Genomic DNA, 6,745 nt, shown 5'->3' on the forward strand with positions numbered 1-6,745 from the left:
AAGGCCAGGCGTGTACGTATGAGATATATTAGGTTTCATTGTAGGATTACTCCTTCTGTCTGTGGGCATTCCGTGTTCAAAGGCGGCCATACCAGAAGGGGCTGATTAGGCTGCCTTAATTATACCCTTTGAACAGGCCTGAATGGCTGCTGTCAACAGACGTGTGCCTGTCAAGAAGATCAGTGACGCGATAACATAGAGCGTTAGAGTCACGCACCTGAACTCCCCTTCCTGTGCACCAGTGTGCAGAGCGCTTGTGATGTGAAGGGGGCTGGGGAGGTGATGCTTCTTATCTTACTGATAATAAAAGTGAACACTGCCCAGGGACCCAGGCATGTCCTTATAATGTCATGTGTGTTACAGTGCCTGTGATGAGAAGTAGTAGCCTGTGAAACATTCGTATTAGACAAACATGTGACGAAGTCATCCGAGAACTTCTGTAAACTGGATGCATATATTGATATGATATGGCATTTATAAGGTACCTATAAACAAGAGTTTCAAGGCGCGAGGAGGCAAGGGAGGGGAACAGAGGCAAGACAAAGACAACGATTCTACTGGACCAGGTGACATTGAGGATTTGAGATCGTGCAAGTGCAGGGGATTGAAGCATTGAAATGCTTAGTTGCCACCTGCTCCACACGTGTAATTTCACACACAGAAAAACAAGCAAGCAAAGATCATTTCTTCATGAAAAAGTATTTTTATCAAAATGACAAAGCTGCGTTTGATTCCGATGTATATGCATGCAGAACATGTTTTGGTCTTAAACATTACAAGCATGTTGCTTTTCTCTTTTCAAGCTCAATTGCTTTTTAAAAGTTTGAAGCTATAAATAAGTATTCTCAGATGCAGGTTCTACTCTTGTTTTGGCTGGAGGGTGTGGACATGTGAAGAATTCTCAGGTGTGGGCTCTGCTCTGAATTTGGTTGGAAGGTGCAGGCATGTGAGGACTTCTCAGGTGTGGGCTCTGCTCTGTATTTGGTTGGAGGGTATAGTGTAGGGTATTTTGTGTAGATTTGGGGTTTAGCGGTATTTTCTTACCGCCAAAAATAAAGTAATTCAGCAATAATCACTCCTTGCATTCAGATTGGGTTTGGTATTATAGTAATATAGTGGATATGCATTATTTCAGTACACGGATACATTTAGTTGGTATGCATTTCGTTGTGGTATAGTGATGAGCATCGTTTCTTTGTTTTATTTGTGGCCCCAACATACAAAACCCCTTTCTTTTGTTTAGACTGTTCTTGTGATCTCTAGAGGCCTCAGGCTTCTACATTATTCAAGAACACCACATTTTCATATGGAATGCCACTTATGGCTGTTATCACTGATTTATCTACACCAGTGAGCTATGCTTCCATAAAGTATTCACAATAACATGTGGTATAATCACTAATTTATTTACATTAGTGAAACTATTTCCAGAGGCCTCTCTTTCTGCTGACTCATATACGTCCAGCAAACTATTTCATTATGTTCCACTCAGAAAACACACACACATATATACACTGAGTGGAACCACGCACACAGCTATTTATAATTGCTCATAACATTACTTTATCTGCAAAGAATGGCGCTTTAAGCATCATTCCCTCTATGGCATAATATTTTTTTTAGACACCAAATAAAACAGATACAAAAATACTCTTAGGCAGACTGTGTTATCACAATTTAATTTTACAATGATACATTACCATTCGTGAGACAATCCTCTTCTGAAATAAAACACGAGAAAGACAAAATGCAAGAACACTACGAATTTCATTTCATATTTGCACAAGAGAGAGAAAAAATTACATTGTTTGTTTTGCCTTCAGCTGGCAACATTAAAATGTGTCATTTGAAAACAGTGAAAAGCTATCGCTACGCTGCCTGTCTAAAATAGGTCTCATGCACATACCGCACCCTCACTTTCATGCAAGATAATTACCAGCGAGTTGTAGCTGTTTAGCACGCGAACTCCCCGGACTGGTCGCTTTCTTTAAATGGCTCAAAGCTTTCCTTCAAAGCACCCCAGCGAGGACATGCAGTTCTGATCTGCGGTCTCTCAAGCCGGTGCTTATCGACTGGAATCTTCAGTCTGGGAAAGTCAGCAATGGACTGGGACGGCACCTCTCAATCAGGAAAACCCCATAGAAACTTCCCCGGAGCTGTGTAAAATGTCCTCTGCCTTTCTTCCTCCCCGAAATGTACCAAGAGACCTCTATTACAGCCCTTGAGGTGACGTGTCACCAGTGAAAATGCACAATAATCTATCCTCCTCTTTTAACAATGGCTTGGCTTATACGGTTTAGAAACTGTATCTACTCATTTCCTGGCATGCAGATTACGCATCCAGCTAACACAGTGAACAGAGAAAAAAAATGAATCCAAGTGCACGTTTAAATGACTTTCAGAGCCTGTTTTTTCCACCTCATTTTGCACTGGAGAACACATTATGATGTTAATAAATTAAGATCATGTTAGTACTGTTAATTATATTAGTTCATTAATCCTCTAATGTGTCTCCTGCAACAGAGGCATTTCAGGTGAGAGAGAAGAAAAAAAATGCATTTTTCAATGTGATAAAAATGTCTGTGTTTTTGACTGAGTAGGCTGTCTTCATTTACATGTCCATGTCACATTGGCAACACATGGCTTGCTGTACCACATTATAGCAATACATTAATCCCATGCAATGGTGTTGTGCTCCCAAAACACGCTAAATAATCCTACATATCCCCTCATTTTTCTGAGGATTTTGGCAATGGTCCAAGCCACAATTGGAAGAAATCCAACTTGCTCCTTTTCTTCTTTTTTTAAAATGTAACAATCCAATACAATTAATATTCAGGTGTGAAAAATGAAAATTGAAAAATCACTGTTCAATCATAATATTAAAATTCATTTTTTAGTCCATCAGTTCTTATAAAATGTTCTATTTTTTTCTTCCCAATGGAAGTGTCCATAGTCCAGTGTCTTACTTTTGTACTTGAGTTCAATCACAAAATAATAAAATAAAACAAATAACTAAAACAAAGAATTAATATAACAGATTAAAATAATTAATTAAAATAATAAATACGTGGAACTCCATACACCAGGACACTTGTCTGCCTCTGATATGTCCAGACCAGTGATGTCACATCATTTGGTTCATTCAGGTACTCTTCCATCTTGGCACTCTTGGATCCTTTCCCCATAGGAGTCATCACTTTTTGGCATTCCGGTTACTTTGTCTTCACCTCCACCCAGAGGCAGGCATCATTCGATCTTCATCCAGGGGACTCCAGGACTCCATCGTCTCCCGTGACCTCCGGTACAAATATGTTAATATTCTAAACCAAATAGAAAAGAAACAAATTAAGTACATAGCACAATACTAACTTCACCCTTTTGCCAAAAATAAAACATGCTTTATATTTCGCCCTTTTTCCTCTTGCTTTCTGAAATTAAACATAGGTTAAAGAGAAAACAAACCATCATAAAACAGCATTCAATATTTAATGCATTTTCACACCAATTCCATACATTTTAGCCTCCATTTATTTTATATATATTTACATATATTACAGTGTTTATTTGCCATTATCATAATCAACCATCTTTATTTAACTTCTCTGCCACTTCTATTGACTAGACCCATTCACTTGACCTTTTTATGTTCAAGGGACTGTATCTGCTTCTACACGCTCAAGTTGTTTAATCTCATGTTTAGGGTGACATGGTTTTATTTGATTTACGTGAACAAACTGCTCTGTTGCTGTTTCACCTTCAGTCTTCAAAATTTTATAGACCACAGGAGAGACCTTATCTATAATTTGATATGGCCCCTGCCAGGCTGCTAGAAATTTGGAATTTTTCTGTTTACCAAATCCAAAATGAAATTTATACACCTGATCGCCCACACAATATTCCTTTACTGACGTCTTTTTATCATAATATGACTTTGCACTGTCAGCAGCTCTTTCTAAAATTTTCTGTACAAAAGCAAATGCATGTTGTACATGCTTCCTCAGTTCATCAATGTATTCATGAACTGTGGATGCGCTCACAGGTGTTTGCTCATGTGTCCTGTATAGCAGGTGTTGTGGCAACACCATTTTCCTACCTGTCAAAATTTCATGAGGGCTAATACCTGTTGCTTTGGCAGGAGTTGATCTGATTGCCATCAGAACCAAAGGTAAGCATAAATCCCAGCTGGAACCTGCTTCCGGTCCAAATTTCTTTAAAATGTCCACAACAGACCCATTGCTGTGTTCAATTCCACCTGAAGACGCCGCCCGATATGCGATATGTAGCTTTCTCTTCACACCCAATATTTGCCATACCTTACTCATTAGAGCATTTGTAAAATGACTTCCTCTGTCTGATTCTATTCTTTGTGGCAACCCAAATCTTGAAAACACATGGTTCACCAGCAATGTGGCTGCTGTTTGCGCACTACAATCTGGTGCAGGAATACACTCAATCCACTTCGACATCCAACATACCACACTCAAAATATACCGGTTCCCCCTGCTCGACCTCTTTACAGGCCCTACATAGTCTATTTGCAAATATGACCATGGAAGAGTTAGGCCTCTTTTCATTAATGGAGCTCAATGCATTGGTGAAGCAGGTTTAAATTGGGCACATCCTAGACATCCTCTAGTATATAATTCTACATCTTGGGACATATGTGGCCAATAAGCATAATCATTTAGTATTTCCATTGTTTTCTGTGAGCCTCTGTGGCCTGTAGTTATAGCATCATGCGCATGCTGTAGCATTAACCCTCTGAATGAAAGGGGTACCACCCACTGTATTTGTCCTGTTAGGGACTCTCTAATCATGAGTCCATTTTGTAGTCTTATTCGTTTTTTTATTCTTTAATAGCACCCTCAACTCTTCCCATACAATCATTTTCTGTTAAAGGGTTTTGTTCAGGATCTATCAAATGATTATAATAGATTCCCAAAATTCGATCATTCTTTTGTGCCTCAATCAGATCTTGATCTGGTGTATCATAACTCCACTGTACCACTGGTTGATCTGTCTCCTTTGTTGCTTTAGAACGTGTTACTGCATCAATTCGTATTTCACCCAGTAAATGTTCAATAGGTAGCAATTCTCCCATTACAGCCCCAATTTTAGCCAGGTGATCTGCCTTATCATTTCCCTCCTTATCCTCTCCTGGAGTTTTCAAATGCCCACACATTTTCCTCCAGTATATTGTTAAATCATTTTCTGACACCAATTTGTCCATGGCTTGTATCATTTTTCCATGTTTAAGTGGCTTTTTATTGTATGTAATCATGCCTCTCGATTTCCAGCCAGGTAAATATTCCACAAAGCTATTTCATGCGTAATCACAATCAGTCACCAGGACAATTTCACTGAATTTATCATCAACTGCAGTAGCAATTGCTTTATAAATGGCTGCCAATTCCGCTACCTGACTGCTCCTAGCACCAATTCTCATCCCTATGCTCGGGACACCTTCACACTTCAACCAGACATTCCCTATTCCTGACACTAATTGTTTATCACTGTCATTTTCAATGTGAAAGGCACAACCATCAACATATACAGTTGGCAAGTCTTTGCATGTTTTTTCATCAAAAGCTTTATGTGTGATTGTTCAAATTCCTGCCAATTAGGTTCCACTTCTATTTCATTTGATACTGGTTCAGCTGCACAGTCATGTAAATCTGCTAAACCTTGAGCAATTGGGCTTTTTTTATTTTGGCCATATCTCACTTTTACAGGAAAACCCTGTAATGCTAGCGTCCATGAAGTGATTCTGGACTGTGCTAAATTACCTGACCTATTTCTTTTACTCTCTAAAAATTGCAAAGGTTGATGATTTGTCTCAAGAATCACCTTTTCTCCCTGAACAATGGGGCGGAAGTGTTGTAGCGCCCACACAGTGGTTAATAGGGCCTTTTCACATTCATAGAATTTAATTTCAACTTGGGAAAATGCCTTACTTGCATATGCAATGGTTTTGTGATTCAAATCATGTTTTTGTGATAACACTGCTGACATACAATGTTCAGAGAAACCTATTTCTATAAAGAAATCCCTGTCCTTTATGGGATATGCTAAACATGGTGCCTTTACAAGACATTCCTTTTATTCAGCCACTGCCTCAGACTGCTCTTTTTCCCATTTCCAGGGTGTATTCAGTTTAAGCAGTTTGGTCAATGGTTGAGTGATTTCAGCATAATTTTCAATGAACTTTCTGTTATAGCCTGTCATTCCTAATAGACTTTTTACCCCTTTCACATTTTTAGGATCTTTTAGTTTCTGTATGGCTTTTATTTTCTTCTTTTGTGGATTTAGTCCATGTTCAGTCACTTCATGGCCTAGAAAATTCACCTTTTTCTTGCACCATTGTGCTTTTTGTAAAGATACTTTGGCGCCTGCTTTCTGCAATTGGCCAAGAACATGTCTTATTTCATCAAAATGGCTTTTCAAGCTATCATTTTTTATCAGGACATCATCCACAAAAAATATGGTTCCTCTTTCTGCTGCATCAGGCATAGCCTTTCTCACAAATATGCCAAATTCACTCCCACTATTGACATACCTGAATGGAGATCTAACCCATGCATATTGAGTCTTATCAAATGAAAAGGAAAATACATTCTGTATCTCCTCTGCCAATGGCACACACCAATATCCAGAGGTGAGATCTAATGTGGTGAACACTTTTGAACCATGTACCTGAGCTAATCCCTGATCAATGAATGGCAGTGGCCATCTGGATACTGGC

This window comes from Ambystoma mexicanum, chromosome 6q (genome assembly GCF_040938575.1).
Source record: "Ambystoma mexicanum isolate Mex_15411 chromosome 6q, UKY_AmexF1_1, whole genome shotgun sequence".
In the NCBI taxonomy this organism is placed as follows: domain Eukaryota; kingdom Metazoa; phylum Chordata; class Amphibia; order Caudata; family Ambystomatidae; genus Ambystoma; species Ambystoma mexicanum.